The sequence below is a fragment of the Dendrobates tinctorius genome, unplaced genomic scaffold, assembly GCF_039654945.1.
Source record: "Dendrobates tinctorius isolate UK_male_01 unplaced genomic scaffold, ASM3965494v1 ptg000028l, whole genome shotgun sequence".
Taxonomy (NCBI): Eukaryota; Metazoa; Chordata; class Amphibia; order Anura; family Dendrobatidae; genus Dendrobates; species Dendrobates tinctorius.
The window spans coordinates 32,548,095-32,565,287 of record NW_027361696.1 but is presented as its reverse complement, the minus strand read 5'-3'; the positions used below and the strand labels follow the sequence as shown (position 1 = coordinate 32,565,287).

General features: G+C 45.8%; 1 protein-coding gene across 1 annotated transcript in view; it reads right to left on the bottom strand.

Moving 5' to 3' along the window:
- LOC141085263 (beta-1,4-galactosyltransferase 3-like) overlaps positions 1 to 15,965 on the bottom strand; it is a 66,398-nt gene extending 50,433 nt beyond the window's left edge. The window contains exon 1 of the mRNA XM_073570530.1: positions 15,807 to 15,965. The gene's annotated coding sequence lies outside the window, so the exon portion shown is untranslated. The remainder of the gene's footprint in view (positions 1 to 15,806) is intronic.
- Between the last annotated feature and the right edge of the window lie 1,228 nt (positions 15,966 to 17,193).

The window sequence follows — 17,193 nt, the reverse complement described above, 5'->3', positions numbered from 1 at the left end:
TTCCTCAGGCAACAATGGAAACCATCAGGTTACTAAAGACCTGGGAACACAATAGCAATCCCTAAACCAGATCTATTTCTAGTGTTTAGTATCTACAGAGATTTCACATTCATATGCTTTAGCGCTACAGAGTGCAATTCTATCTTTTTTGTCACGTATAGAGACAGCTTCACTTAGTTCGCACCAGATATCTGATTTCAAAGGGCCAGTCAGTCTTTTGCCATTTCTAGTGTCACCATTACCCAGTCCGGGCCAGGACCCGACTGTCCAGTAGAGCTCTGCCTGTGCAGATATCAGAGGGTACGGATCACATCTGGTCCGCAGAGCATGGAGCGCACAGAATTCATCACAACTGCAGCAATCACAGATCATTATTACTAATTACAAGGTTCTACTACAACAAGTAATACATTACTAGTACCCCAGAGCTGCAATCAATATTCTGCTGGTGCAGTCACTGTGTACATACATTACATTACTGATCCTGAGTTACATCCTGTATTATACTCCAGAGCTGCACTCACTATTCTGCTGGTGCAGTCACTGTGTACATACATTACATTACTGATCCTGAGTTACATCCTGTATTATACTCCAGAGCTGCACTCACTATTCTGCTGGTGCAGTCACTGTGTACATACATTACATTACTGATCCTGAGTTACATCCTGTATTATACCCCAGAGCTGCACTCACTATTCTGCTGGTGCAGTCACTGTGTACTTACATTGCATTACTGATTCTGAGTTACATCCTGTATTATACCCCGGAGCTGCACTCACTATTCTGCTGGTGCAGTCACTGTGTACATACATTACATTACTGATCCTGAGTTATATCCTATATTATACCCCAGAGCTGCACTCACTATTCTGCTGGTGCAGTCACTGTGTACTTACATTGCATTACTGATTCTGAGTTACATCCTGTATTATACCCCGGAGCTGCACTCACTATTCTGCTGGTGCAGTCACTATGAACATACATTACATTACTGATCGTGAGTTACATCCTGTATTATACCCCGGAGCTGCACTCACTATTCTGCTGGTGCAGTCACTGTGTACATACATTACATTACTGATCCTGAGTTATATCCTATATTATACTCCAGAGCTGCACTCACTATTCTGCTGGTGCAGTCACTGTGTACATACATTACATTACTGATCCTGAGTTACATCCTGTATTATACTCCAGGCCTGCACTCACTATTCTGCTGGTGCAGTCACTGTGTACATACATTACATTACTGATCCTGAGTTATATCCTATATTATACTCCAGAGCTGCACTCACTATTCTGCTGGTGCAGTCACTGTGTACATACATTACTGATCCTGAGTTACATCCTGTATTATACTCCAGGCCTGCACTCACTATTCTGCTGGTGCAGTCACTGTGTACATACATTACATTACTGATCCTAAGTTACATCCTGTATTATGCTCCAGAGCTGCACTCACTATTCTGCTGGTGCAGTCACTGTGTACATACATTACATTACTGATCCTAAGTTACATCCTGTATTATGCTCCAGAGCTGCACTCACTATTCTGCTGGCCTCAGCTCTGGAGAACACCCTATTTCAGCACTACCTGGTTACAGCGCGGTGGGTGCAGTCCATCTGGAGGGAGCGGGATATCTGTGGTGCGGATCTCTCTCTTTTACAGAGCGGAGGAGGTGGCGCAGCACAGTGTGTGCCCGAGACTTCAATCACCAGCCCTCAGGCTCCTCTAATGCAGATTGTAACCCAGAGCGCCAAAACCGTGCCAGGAGCAGAGGAAATGAGAATATTAGCGGGCAGGACTCGGGGGACATCTGGCAGCCACGGGTGACGCAGATCCTCTAGCTGCCGAGTCCTGGGAATTGCACATAGAGACGTGGATACAACTGGCAAGTCAACACCGGTATTGTACAAGTGCAGGAACGTCCCTTCCCATGGAAGTCGCCCTCTTAAAGGGAACTGAAAGGCAAAGCTCTCACATGCACTGGCATTGAGGTCGATGGGAGGATGATTGCCCCCTTTAGTGCCAGGCTGGAGTGGCAGCCACGTTCAGACTGACAACTGCAGAACACTCGAGCGCACACGGCCGCAGTACAGAAATATATACATATAAACATGGGCTCTGTTGACAAAACATTGGTAATCACAGGAGATGCCTGAAACCAGCCGACTGCAGGCGAGGGGATCGCCCCCCGGAGGACTCGAGACGCCAACCGTTATTATCGAAGCTGCTGGAGTTAAAGGGATTGCTCAAATGGCAAGAAAATCCATTCTCCATGCTTTACACTGCAGATTTGCTTCCTTAAAGTGAACTCATTTTTGTCATAAACAACTTGAGAGAAATTATGGACTAGAAAGAATCAAAAATCCAACCAGGAATGGCAAAGAAGAGGAGTCTCTAAAAGGGAAGGTTTAAAGGGATATTCTAGAAGAAAAAACAAACCTGACTTTTCTCCTACAACAGTGCCACCTGTGTCCACAGGTCGTGAACGATATTGCAGCTCATCCCATTCACTTCAAGTGAGCTGCAATACCAACCACTTTTGGAAAAAAGTAGCCACAGCGGGGGATCTGCCAGCCGCCCGGGGAGAGCTTCCCTCATCCCAGCTACCTATCTGCCAGTTCAAGCTCGCCCGCTCTTGGCAATTTAGGCAGAGGAGCGCGTACAACAAGGCGTCATGGCTGCAATTGTAAGCAGTTGCACAAGAGCTGTGGATTACAAAAATATGGCTCCAGTGTTGCAACAACAGCGCCGCTCTCCTCCGGTGGCCGGATCAGTGACTGCAGTTTGGTTGTAACACACCAAAGATTGCTCTGCGTCACTGAAAAGTAGAAGAGTGGCCTTTTTTTTTTTTATTGCTGATGGAAAGAAATATTTACATAAAACCAGACTTCATAAAGTAATGAGGCTGCAAAAAAAAACAAAAAAAAAACAAAACCTAAAGTAATCATTCCGCTTAGGGGTTAAAAAAAAAAAAATCTAAGACTTATCACTAAAAATTTTTTTTTAATGAAATTCTGATAATCAGTGCATGCTGCGTAAGGGGCAAAAAGATAAGAAAAAAAAGTAAAAAAAAAAAACTGATGGTGTTACACGAGACTTCGGCGTATCCTCCAGGGGCGCCGCATCGGCTCAGCCGATCGATGGCACGTTCTTATCTCCATCGAGTGCGGTCTTGTGTACAAGTTCATCAGTTACACAGAGATCTCTGGCAGCCAACACAGATCTATAGAGAAATCAATGATCGCCGCCACGACTGGAGGGACACTGCCGAGAAGGAGCCAAGATATGGCGCACCAGGCGGGAAAACCAAAGCCGCTAGGATGTGGAGGAAGATAAATATGACTGAACTACCTTATATGAAAGGAAGAGTTATCATGGGGGCGTTGAAGTATACCAACACTGACGCGTTTCAGATTTCGCTAGAACAGGGTCACAGAAGTTAGGAGGGCCAGAAACATCTTTGAGAGGTTGCCTATGAAAGCGGCCACTGATCACTGATGGGCGAGGAGCGGATCAGACCGACCCCTCCATCATGCACAGTCTGAACTGAAACGCGTTTCAGGGCATCTTAAAAAAAAAAAAAAAACCTTTTCGCCAAATACAGTGACGAGCATAAGGGTAATGAAGATTTGACCTTCTGACTTCCAGGCTCCATATCTCACCATCCACTGCAGCATCAAGCGTGAGACCACCATCATTTTAGAGACATCTTTTCTATCTCATACATGAATGTGACTTGCAACTATGTAGTAATGATTAGTAATGCAGAATCTCGTCATGTCACTGGGTGGTTAATGATTTGCCCCTAAAAAGGATCGTTACTTACCGGTAATTTGATTTTCCCGATACCCAAGAGCACACGAGAGCGAGTAGGATCTGCCCCCATTACTGGACAAAAAATAGGCACAAAGGAGTCGAGCTAGAGTCACCCAATCAATCATCACTATTCCTGTTATTAATTATACAGCCACTAAAGACCATTCTTCATTGTGAGAAGAGAAGGTTGAGAAACGCCATCAACCATAAGCCAGAGGGAGGGAAAATCAGGGTGCCGTCATGGGTGCCAGGACAATCAAATTACCGGTAAGTAATTATCATTTTTCTCCACGCCCATGACAGCACCTGAGAGACGATGATGAAGGAATCCTCTGATAGGAAGGGAGCACCCCTGTATCTTACACCTAAAGAAAGATCCCCAGAAACCAGCAGGAATATTTAGTACTTTGTTAGATCCCTTAGGATGTAACATGAAGTACCGTCTAGAAATGGATTTAGGCCAAACGATCACTTACAGTTTGAGATTCCATTATGGAGAACTTCTGGATACCGCGTCCTAGCCAAGAACAAAGAGTGGAAACCACTAGAACGGGCAAAACACAGATCTGAGCCATCCATAAACAGAAGAGCCGCGATCCACCATTCATACAGGGAGGATGGGAATTTTTCTTATTCTCTATAATGCATCAATTCTACAACTTAAATGGATGCAAAATACAATTATACCGAGAAGATTGATTGTAAAAGTTTCTGTGTTCGAAAACTAATCTAAGAAAACCAAATGATAACCACCACTTATTGTTTCCCCTCCGTTTCTTCGGAGGAAGCGGACGTCAGAGAGAGATATAGACCTCATATGGTATTGGTCAAATCACAGATGGTCTTAAGCTCTGGTATTAGCATCCCGTCTAGGTAGAATGGCTCCATCGTCTTCATTTCCAAAGACTCCATTTTCCGACTTCAACTGAGAGGACACACTGGTTTTGAAATATTTTTACCAGATCCGGTAACTCCATTTATTAGGAGAATAGACTGGGCTGGTCTTAGGGGTATTTCTTCCCCGGGAATACACCGCTCCATACCAGGTCGTGTTTTTCGTCCGATATTTTGAGCCGGGGAATACACCACGCTATTCAAGGCCAAGTTTCCCCTCTGGAATGTCCTTAGGGATATTTCTACCCCGGGAATACACTGCTCCATACCAGGTCGTGTTTCCCCTCCAGAATGTCCTTAGGGATATTTCTACCCCAGGGATACACCGCACCACACCAGGCCGTGTTCCCCTCGCCAGAAGTGACAACTTCTCCTTTGTTGCTCTTAATCCTGCTGGAACTGATCGCCCCCCCCCCCCACCCCACGTAAGCGTGGCCCCATACAGGCGAGTCCACCTCGCACCCCCTTAGGATGGCAGACCGATATATTGTCGATTGACCCAGCACAATCCATACCAGGATTGGGGTATTTTTAGTTGAATCATAGTGTCCAGACCTTTTTCAGACTAGAAGCCTTAGCTGGGCTTGCGGTGGCTTTAGCCAGCTATTAGCAGCCATGTCCATCTTGCGTCTCCAACTAGGAGGGTAAACTATCTTAGCAGTCCATCTTATGACATCAGACCGGTAAGATTGACTGGACCTATACTGGTTTTGGTCACCTTAGCCATGCCTAAGCTTCAAATCCCACTAGAAGGATAACCTGGAGCCAAATTAGATGCCAACCAGTCCAAGTGACTCCCACCAAGTTTAACTGGACTTTTTACAACCATGACCAATTCCAACTAGAAGGATACCTGGGATCTAGATGTTAAATGCTGACCAATTCAATATGATATCCAAGTATGAGGGATTGACTGGAAATCTGTTGGACTCACCAGCTACCACAAGGCTGTAGGTTATTAACCCCTTTCTGACCTCGGACGGAATATTACGTCCGAGGTCAGAATCCCTGCTTTGATGAGGGCTCTGGCGGTGAGCCCGCATCAAAACCGGGACAGGACAGCTGTTTTGAACAGCTGACTTGTGCCCGCAATAGGCGCAGGTGGAATCGCGATCCACCCGCGCCTATTAACTAGGTAAATGCCGCTGTCAAACGCTGACAGCGGCATTTAACAAGCGCTTCCGGCCGCCGGGCTGGAAATACGCGCATCGCTGACCCCCGTCACGTGATCGGGGTCAACAATGCTTTGGCATAACAACCAGAGATCTCCTGAAGACCGCTATGGTTGTTGATGCCAGATCGCTATGAGTGCCATAGCAATGCAGTAATTCAGCTACATAAAGGCGATCTGCTCAGCGCCTGTATGCAGCACAGCCAGTTAGGCTATGGCAACGTCTAGCCTCCCATGGAGACTATTGAAGCATGCCCAAAAAAAAAAAAAAAATGTTTTGAAAAATATGGAAAAAATAAAAAAATATAAAAGTTTAAATCACCCCCCTTTCTTTCGCCCCATTCAAAATAAAATAAATTTAAAAAAACACACACATTAGGTATCGCCGCGTTCAAAATCGCCCAATCAATAAAAAAGGAAAAAAAAAATAGGAATAACCTGATCGCAAAACGGCATAGCAGGAAAAAAAAAAAACAAAAAAAAACAAAAACGCCAGAATTACGTATTTTTGGTCACCGCGTTATTCCAATAAAATGCAATGACGGGCGATCAAAAAAACGTATCTGCACATAAACAGCATCCTTAAAAAAACAGCTCAGCACGCAAAAAGTAAGCCCTCACCCAACCCCAACCCCAGATCACGAAAAATGGAGATGCTACGGGTATCGGAAAATGGCGGAATTTTTATTAGCAAACTTTGCAATTTTTTTCACCACTTAAATAGAAGAGAACCTAGACATGTTTGGTGTCTATGAACTCGTAATGACCTAGAGAATCATAATGGCAGGTCCGTTTTAGAATTTTGTGAACCTAGCAAAAAAGCCAAATAAAAAACATGTGTGAGATTGCACTTTTTTACAATTCCACCGCACTTAGAATTTTTTTCCCGTTTTCGAGTACACAACATGGTAAAACCAATGATGTCTTTCAGAAGCACAACTCATCCCACAAAAAATAAGCCCTCACATGGCCATATTGACGGAAAAATAAAAAAGATATGGCTCTAGGAAGAAGGGGGAGAGAAAAACGAAAAAGCAAAGCCAAAAAAAACTAGGGTAATTAAGGGGTTAAGGACCGATCCCTACTTACCAATAACAGTAGTTTTGCTAGTAAAGGATAGTGAAGCTTTGAGACAGTGAAAACAGACCTACAAGCCCCAAGTCGGCTGGCTAACCAACCACCAAAAGTTGTACATACCACTAAAAGTCATACGCCACCGAAGGCTCCATCAAGTCATCCCGTGAGGCAGAGACAGCCAAAGAAAGTCAGATCAAAGGAGACAGGTTATTCCACAACAATAAAGCGGCCTAAAACCCTTCAGGCAGGCCAAATATGAGGTGAAATGTCCACCATGACACATAAGGTCAGACTTGAAGTGGTAGGCCAAACACCAGATATGAGTTAGCATGGCACCAAGGCACGAGGTCATACCCCAGACGACCAGCCCCACACACGACTAGAGGCCCTGCCTAAATCGGCAGGTCCAACACACATGAGGGCAGACATGAGTCGGAAAGCTCAACCCACAAGACCTGAGGGCAGACATGGGTCGGAAAGCTCAACCCACAAGACCTGAGGGCAGACATGGGTCGGAAAGCTCAACCCACAAGACCTGAGGGCAGACATGGGTCGGAAAGCTCAACCCACAAGACCTGAGGGCAGACATGGGTCGGAAAGCTCAACCCACAAGACCTGAGGGCAGACATGGGTCGGAAAGCTCAACCCACAAGACCTGAGGGCAGACATGGGTCGGAAAGCTCAACCCACAAGACCTGAGGGCAGACATGGGTCGGAAAGCTCAACCCACAAGACCTGAGGGCAGACATGGGTCGGAAAGCTCAACCCACAAGACCTGAGGGCAGACATGGGTTGGAAAGCTCAACCCACAAGACCTGAGTCCAGATATTAATTGTCAGGCCACACACGCAGGATATGAGGCCAAACATTAGGAGGTAGGTTCAATACACAAGACATGAAGGGGAAAATATGATTTGAATCTATTTAGCATATGATTAGTTATGCAGATTCTTGTCATGTCACTGCATTGTTACTGTTTTGCTCCTAAAAACTCTAAGCTTTAATTTTTTATTATTTTGTTAGTATTTTGAAAGTCCACCTTTGTCTTTCACCACTGCCTGAATCCTTCTGGGCTGCTCTCGGTCAGATTCAGTCTTGTGTCAACCAAAATCTGATCCCAGGTCTCTTCTACAGGTTCCCATGTTGGTGTGCACTGGTTGCATCACTTAAGTCGGTATACAGCTTTTTCTTCACCTCTACCCACAAGTGTTGGATTGGGTTGAGGTCTGGGGACTGTGGGGGCCAATTCAGCACCTCTGTTTTATTGTCACTGACCCATTTCTTCCCCAATCTTGCCGTATGCTTTGTGTTGTCCTGTTGGAACATTATGTCGTCCTTTTCATACCCATAGTACTCGAGTGTACAAAATAACTTGTCTTGTAGGATACTCACATATAGAATTAAGCCGCTTACGCGAATAAGCTACAGCGGGAACCAGGATACGTGGAGTGCGCCGGCTGATCGCCGCTGCAGCTGCATGTGTCGAGGCTGTGTCACAGCACATGCATGGAGAGCCTGTTTGTTGGGATCTTCATACATGCGTTGTGACAGGGAAACAGCTGCTACACATGCAGCTGCAGCGCCGATCAGCCGGCGCGCTCCATGTATCCTGCTTCCCGCTGTAGCTTATTCGGTAAGCACTAAAGCTTGCCGAATAAGCGCGGACCCGAACAAATTTGCTCAACTCTAGTCACATATAGCTCAGCATTGAGACCACCATCGATACTGGTCAAGTATCCAACGCCTCTGGCTGGGAAACAATCCCATATCATCAGGCTTCCTCCATGGATCTTGACATTTCCTTCAACTTACCCATCAGTTAGCCCCTTTTTCCCTTGTTTCTTCTGCACCCATCAGAGCCTAGTCTATTGACTTGTCTTCTCATCACTCCAAATCACCCGTTTCCAATCTTCTACTGCCCATTATTTGGACATGGTTGCAAACTTGATCAGACGTTTCTTATGACGATATTGAAGTCGAGGCGTCTTCATTTTTCGGGCCACCGTTCCAGATTTGCGTGAGGAGCGTTGCAGGGTGCTTGCATGGACGTCTGTGATTTCACTATTACAAGCCACCTCCACTGTCTCGTTGTCGCCTAGACTTTGGGATGAGCCCACTTGTAGGCTCCGATATCTTGCCTGGACGTCAACCTCTTGGCTTCTGAATGCATAAATGGACTTCCATTTTGTATTGTTCCAGTTGTCACGGCGCTCACATGATGCAATTTGGTAATTTTCTTGGCTGAGAGACGGCCATCGATGAGCTGGATGATGCATGTTCTCTTTTCTTGGGAAGTAGTCTTCATCGCGGCTTCTCGATACGAACCAGTGACCAACTGAGATACTAGGTTGTAATCTGTTACACTTTCCATCAGTGTAAGAGACAAAATCCTAGAGTCAGGAGGAAGAGAAGTGACATGGCGAAACCATTACTGCTCATTGTTATTAGAAAGTGACCAAAACGCGTCACACCTTTGGTTTTACAGAAAGACACGCAGGAAGAATCAATGAATGCCAGGAACGGTGGAGTACTAAGAAGGTGAAAGGTACAGGCCACCGAGTGAGAAATTTACTTCCGACACCTGCAGGCGCACGACTCGAAATGCGGGCGGTGACGCACAACTTGTCCTGGCTGCAGAAAAGATGCCAAACTATTGAGGCAAATGTCACAGCACAATGAAAGAAGAACTGTCAAGTGCGGAGCGTCATTTTTGTCATCCCTTCTTGGCATGAATGAAAATATGCAGGGTGTGACGACAGGAAGGTCCGGATGATTCTGCAAGACTCGGGCTACAGACAACATTTCAATCTTGATACCACGTTTACATGGCAGCAGGCGTGACAATGACAACCAGAAAAATGCACCCGAAGGGAAAATACCCCAGTATCGGGTCGCTCGGGAAATTCTTCCCCTCAGGGCGACGTTTAGGTTTCAGTGCAGAATATATCTGCATAAAGAAAGCAGATACCAGGGAGCACGTAAGGGGGAAAAACTGCATGGGCAGAGGGGCGCAGTCAAAGGAAATCATCAGATATAGCGCGGAGAAATGCAGCAGTGATGGCCTGACATGTGGGCACAGAAGGTACCTAAAGGGTCCTATCATTAGGGAAGGACGTCACAAACAAGTAATGTAAAGGGAGCTGGGGGAAGTCACGGCCCGGCAAAACCGAAAAGCGCAGAAGTGGGAAATATCCACCCACATGACAGCTGTGCAGAGAACGCAGAAGGCGAAATTCACAGGAGAAAGTGAGAAAAGATAAAACCGGAACGGACAGAAAGTGGGAAACCTAACAACAGCCCTGAGAACACAGCAAACTCTGCAGAACCTACACATGGGCAGCAGAACAGCGAGTGCAGCTCTGGAGCATAATACAAGATAGAGAGCAGGGCAGGTAATGTATGTACACAGTGACTGCACCAGAAGAATAGTGAGTGCAGCTCTGGAGTATAATACAGGACGTAACTCAGGATCAGTAATGTATGTACACAGTGACTGCACCAGCAGAATAGTGAGTGCAGCACTGGAGTATAATACAGGATGTAACTCAGGATCAGTAATGTAATGTACACAGTGACGGCACCAGCAGAATAGTGAGTGCAGCTCTGGAGTATAATACAGGACGTAACTCAGGATCAGTAATGTAATGTATGTACACAGTGACTGCACCAGCACAATAGTGAGTGCAGCTCTGGAGTATAATACAGGATGTAACTCAGGATCAGTAATGTAATGTATGTACACAGTGACTGCACCAGCAGAATAGTGAGTGCAGCACTGGAGTATAATACAGGATGTAACTCAGGATCAGTAATGTAATGTACACAGTGACGGCACCAGCAGAATAGTGAGTGCAGCTCTGGAGTATAATACAGTACGTAACTCAGGATCAGTAATGTAATGTATGTACACAGTGACTGCACCAGCAGAACAGTGAGTGCAGCTCTCGGGTATAAAAAAGGATGTAACTCAGGATCAGTAGTGTAATGTATGTATACAGTGACTGCACCAGCACAATAGTGAGTGCAGCTCTGGAGTACAATACAGGATGTAACTCAGGATCAGTAATGTATGTACACAGTGACTGCACCAGCAGAATAGTGAGTGCAGCTCTGGGGTATAATACAGGACGTAACTCAGGATCAGAAATGTATGTACACAGTGACTGCACCAGCAGAATAGTGAGTGCAGCACTGGAGTATAATACAGGATGTAACTCAGGATCAGTAATGTAATGTACACAGTGACGGCACCAGCAGAATAGTGAGTGCAGCTCTGGAGTATAATACAGGACGTAACTCAGGATCAGTAATGTAATGTATGTACACAGTGACTGCACCAGCACAATAGTGAGTGCAGCTCTGGAGTATAATACAGGATGTAACTCAGGATCAGTAACGTAATGTAATGTATGTACACAGTGACTGCACCAGCAGAATAGTGAGTGCAGCACTGGAGTGTAATACAGGATGTAACTCAGGATCAGTAATGTAATGTACACAGTGACGGCACCAGCAGAATAGTGAGTGCAGCTCTGGAGTATAATACAGTACGTAACTCAGGATCAGTAATGTAATGTATGTACACAGTGACTGCACCAGCAGAACAGTGAGTGCAGCTCTCGGGTATAATACAGGATGTAACTCAGGATCAGTAATGTAATGTTTGTACACATTGACTCCACCAGCAGAATAGTGAGTGCAGCTCTGGGGTATAATACAGGATGTATCTCAGGATCAGTAATGTATGTACACAGTGACTGCACCAGCAGAATAGTGAGTGCAGCTCTGGGGTATAATACAGGATGTATCTCAGGATCAGTAATATAATGTATGTACACAGTGACTCCACCAGCAGAATAGTGAGTGCAGCTCTGGGGTATAATACAGGATGTATCTCAGGATCAGTAATGTATGTACACAGTGACTGCACCAGCAGAATAGTGAGTGCAGCTCTGGAGTATAATACAGGATGTAACTCAGGATCAGTAATGTACTGTATGTACACAGTGACTGCACCAGCAGAATAGTGAGGGCAGCTCTGGAGTATAGTACAGGATGTAACTCAGGATCAGTAATGTAATATATGTATACACTGACTCCTCCAGCAGAATAGTGAGTGCAGCTGTGGGTCATAATACAGGCTGTAACTCAGGATCTGTAATGTAATGTATGTACACAGTGACTGCACCAGCAGAATAGTGAGTGCAGCACTGGAGTATAATACAGGATGTAACTCAGGATCAGTAATGTAATGTACACAGTGACGGCACCAGCAGAATAGTGAGTGCAGCTCTGGAGTATAATACAGGACGTAACTCAGGATCAGTAATGTAATGTATGTACACAGTGACTGCACCAGCACAATAGTGAGTGCAGCTCTGGAGTATAATACAGGATGTAACTCAGGATCAGTAATGTAATGTATGTACACAGTGACTGCACCAGCAGAATAGTGAGTGCAGCACTGGAGTATAATACAGGATGTAACTCAGGATCAGTAATGTAATGTACACAGTGACGGCACCAGCAGAATAGTGAGTGCAGCTCTGGAGTATAATACAGGACGTAACTCAGGATCAGTAATGTAATGTATGTACACAGTGACTGCACCAGCACAATAGTGAGTGCAGCTCTGGAGTATAATACAGGATGTAACTCAGGATCAGTAATGTAATGTATGTACACAGTGACGGCACCAGCAGAATAGTGAGTGCAGCTCTGGAGTATAATACAGTACGTAACTCAGGATCAGTAATGTAATGTACACAGTGACGGCACCAGCAGAATAGTGAGTGCAGCTCTGGAGTATAATACAGGACGTAACTCAGGATCAGTAATGTAATGTATGTACACAGTGACTGCACCAGCACAATAGTGAGTGCAGCTCTGGAGTATAATACAGGATGTAACTCAGGATCAGTAACGTAATGTAATGTATGTACACAGTGACTGCACCAGCAGAATAGTGAGTGCAGCACTGGAGTGTAATACAGGATGTAACTCAGGATCAGTAATGTAATGTACACAGTGACGGCACCAGCAGAATAGTGAGTGCAGCTCTGGAGTATAATACAGTACGTAACTCAGGATCAGTAATGTAATGTATGTACACAGTGACTCCACCAGCAGAATAGTGAGTGCAGCTCTGGGGTATAATAGAGGATGTATCTCAGGATCAGTAATGTATGTACACAGTGACTGCACCAGCAGAATAGTGAGTGCAGCTCTGGGGTATAATACAGGATGTATCTCAGGATCAGTAATATAATGTATGTACACAGTGACTCCACCAGCAGAATAGTGAGTGCAGCTCTGGGGTATAATACAGGATGTATCTCAGGATCAGTAATGTATGTACACAGTGACTGCACCAGCAGAATAGTGAGTGCAGCTCTGGAGTATAATACAGGATATAACTCAGGATCAGTAATGTACTGTATGTACACAGTGACTGCACCAGCAGAATAGTGAGGGCAGCTCTGGAGTATAGTACAGGATGTAACTCAGGATCAGTAATGTAATGTATGTATACACTGACTCCTCCAGCAGAATAGTGAGTGCAGCTGTGGGTCATAATACAGGCTGTAACTCAGGATCTGTAATGTAATGTATGTACACAGTGACTGCACCAGCAGAATAGTGAGTGCAGCTCTGGGGTATAATACAGGATGTAACTCAGGATCAGTAATGTAATGTACACAGTGACTGCACCAGCAGAATAGTGAGTGCAGCTCTGGAGTATAATACAGGACGTAACTCAGGATCAGTAATGTAATGTATGTACACAGTGACTGCACCAGCACAATAGTGAGTGCAGCTCTGGAGTATAATACAGGACGTAACTCAGGATCAGTAATGTATGTACACAGTGACTGCACCAGCAGAATAGTGAGTGCAGCTCTGGAGTATAATACAGGATGTAACTCAGGATCAGTAATGTATGTACACAGTGACTGCACCAGCAGAATAGTGAGTGCAGCTCTCGGGTATAAAAAAGGATGTAACTCAGGATCAGTAGTGTAATGTATGTGTACAGTGACTGCACCAGCAGAATAGTGAGTGCAGCTCTGGAGTATAATACAGGATGTAACTCAGGATCAGTAATGTATTGTACACAGTGACTGCACCAGCAGAATAGTGAGTGCAGCTCTGGAGTATAATACAGGACGTAACTCAGGATCAGTAATGTAATGTATGTACACAGTGACTGCACCAGCATAATAGTGAGTGCAGCTCTGGAGTATAACACAGGATGTAACTCAGGATCAGTAATGTAATGTATGTACACAGTGACAGCACCAGCATAATAGTGAGTGCAGCTCTGGAGTATAATACAGGATGTAACTCAGGATCAGTAATGTACTGTATGTACACAGTGACTGCACCAGCAGAATAGTGAGTGCAGCTCTGGGGTATAGTACAGGATGTAACTCAGGATCAGTAATGTACTGTATGCACAGTGACTGCACCAGCAGAATAGTGAGTGCAGCTCTGGGGTATAATACAGGATGTAACTCAGGATCAGTAATGTACTGTATGTACACAGTGACTGACTGTACCAGCAGAATAGTGAGTGCAGCTCTGGGGTATAATACAGGATGTAACTCAGGATCAGTAATGTACTGTATGTACACAGTGACTGCACCAGCAGAATAGTGAGTGCAGCTCTGGGGTATAATACAGGATGTAACTCAGGATCAGTAATGTAATGTATGTACACACTGACTCCACCAGCAGAATAGTGAGTGCAGCTGTGGGTCATAATACAGGATGTAACTCAGGATCAGTAATGTAATGTATGTACACAGTGACTGCACCAGCAGAATAGTGAGTGCAGCTCTGGGGTATAATACAGGATGTAACACAGGATCAGTAATGTAATGTATGTACACAGTGACTGCACCAGCAGAATAGTGAGTGCAGCTCTGGGGTATAATACAGGATGTAACTCAGGATCGGTAATGTAATGTATGTACACAGTAACTGCACCAGCAGAATAGTGAGTGCAGCTCTGGAGTATAATACAGGATGTAACTCAGGATCAGTAATGTAATGTACACAGTGACTGCACCAGCAGAATAGTGAGTGCAGCTCTGGCGTATAATACAGGATGTAACTCAGGATCAGTAATGTAATGTATGTACACAGTGACTGCACCAGCAGAATAGTGAGTGCAGCTCTGGAGTATAATACAGGATGTAACTCAGGATCAGTAATGTAAGTACACAGTGACTGCACCAGCAGAATAGTGAGTGCAGCTCTGGAGTACAATACAGGATGTAACTCAGGATCAGTAATGTAATGTATATACACAGTGACTGCACCAGCAGAATAGTGAGTGCAGCTCTGGGGTATAATACAGAGAGTAAGCAGAGGATGTAGTCTCTGGGGAGTGGAGATTGGGGGTCCCAGTACCTCCCGCTTGGTCTTCAGGGTGCGGGGGGAGGAGGGGACATGAGTCTTGTGTAGATGGAGGACCCCCTCAGCACAGGGGAGGTCTCTGGGGAGCAGGTTGTGTCCATCACACGGTACTGACTGATGGGATCTGCGGAGCAGGGTGCGGGGTCTGTAGAACATTTGGGGTCCGGACACTGATGAGGACGAGCAATGTTATCCGGAGACTAGTGGGGGAAGGAGGAGAGGGATCCGGGAATTGCGGGGGATGCGGAGTCTGAGTCGCCCCATTGTAGTGTTAGGTCTCCCCCCGGTGATCTATGGGGCACGCTAACACGGGGCCGCGCAACCGTGTACGGTGTCGGGGCCGCGCTCTCCCGTCCCTCACACATCGGGGGGCGCCGCTCCCTCACAAAGCGGATACGTCCAGCCCTCCGGTCCTACCTGAAGCCTCGGCTGTCCGCGCCTCAGGGGGTCCCAGGCTTCTCCAGGCTCCCCCCTTCCCCCAGACACCGGTCACGTGTGGTAGCACAGGGTCGCCTATGGGCGGGACTAAGGAGGAATCCAGTCACATGTGCGGCGCCCCCGCTCTCCCTGTACCACGTGACCAAGCGCGGCATCCTTGGCGGCGTCACTAGTTGCCATGGTATCTGATCATAGGGATGCGGGTCACCTGTCTGCTGCGCCGTGTACCCACAAGTGATGAGATACAGCCTCGTAGCCTTAGATACACCAGTCAGCATCACACAGGATAGCATTAGATACACGGCTCAGCAGACAGTATCACACACGATGGGATTAGATACACGGCTCAGCAGACAGTATCACACAGGAGAGGATTAGATACACAGCTCAGCAGTCAGTATCACACAGGATAGGATTAGATACACGGCTTAGCAGACAGAATCACACAGGTAGGATTAGATACATGGCTCAGCAGTCAGTATCACACAGGATAGGATTAGATACACGGCTTAGCAGACAGTATCACACAGGTAGGATTAGATACACAGCTCAGCAGACAGTATCACGCAGGAGAGCATTAGATACACGGCTCAGCAGACAGTATCACACAGGATAGGATTAGATACACGGCTCAGCAGTCAGTATCATGCAAGATAGGATTAGATACACGGCTCAGCAGTCAGTATCACACAGGATAGGATTAGATACACAGCTCAGCAGACAGTATCACACAGGATAGGATTAGATACACGGCTCAGCAGACAGTATCACACAGGATAGGATTAGGTACACGGTTCAGCAGACAGTATCACACAGGATAGGATTAGATACACAGCTCAGCAGACAGTATCACACAGGATAGGATTAGATACACATCTCAGCAGACAGTATCACACAGGAGAGGATTAGATACACAGCTCAGCAGTCAGTATCACACAGGATAGGATTAGATACACAGCTCAGCAGACAGCATCACACAGGATAGGCTTAGATACTCGGCTCAGCAGTCAGTATCACACAGGATAGGATTAGATACACGGATCAGCAGACAGCATCACACAGGATAGGATTAGATACATAGCTCAGCAGACAGTATCACACAGGATGGGATTAGATACATAGCTCAGCAGACAGTATCACACAGGATGGGATTAGATAGACAGCTCAGCAGACAGTATCACACAGGATAGAATTAGATACACGGCTCAGCAGACAGTATCACACAGGATGGGATTAGATACACAGCTCAGCAGACAGTATCACACAGGATAGGATTAGATACACGGCTCAGCAGTCAGTATCATACAGGATAGGATTAGATACACAGCTCAGCAGACAGTATCACACAGGATAGGATTAGATACAC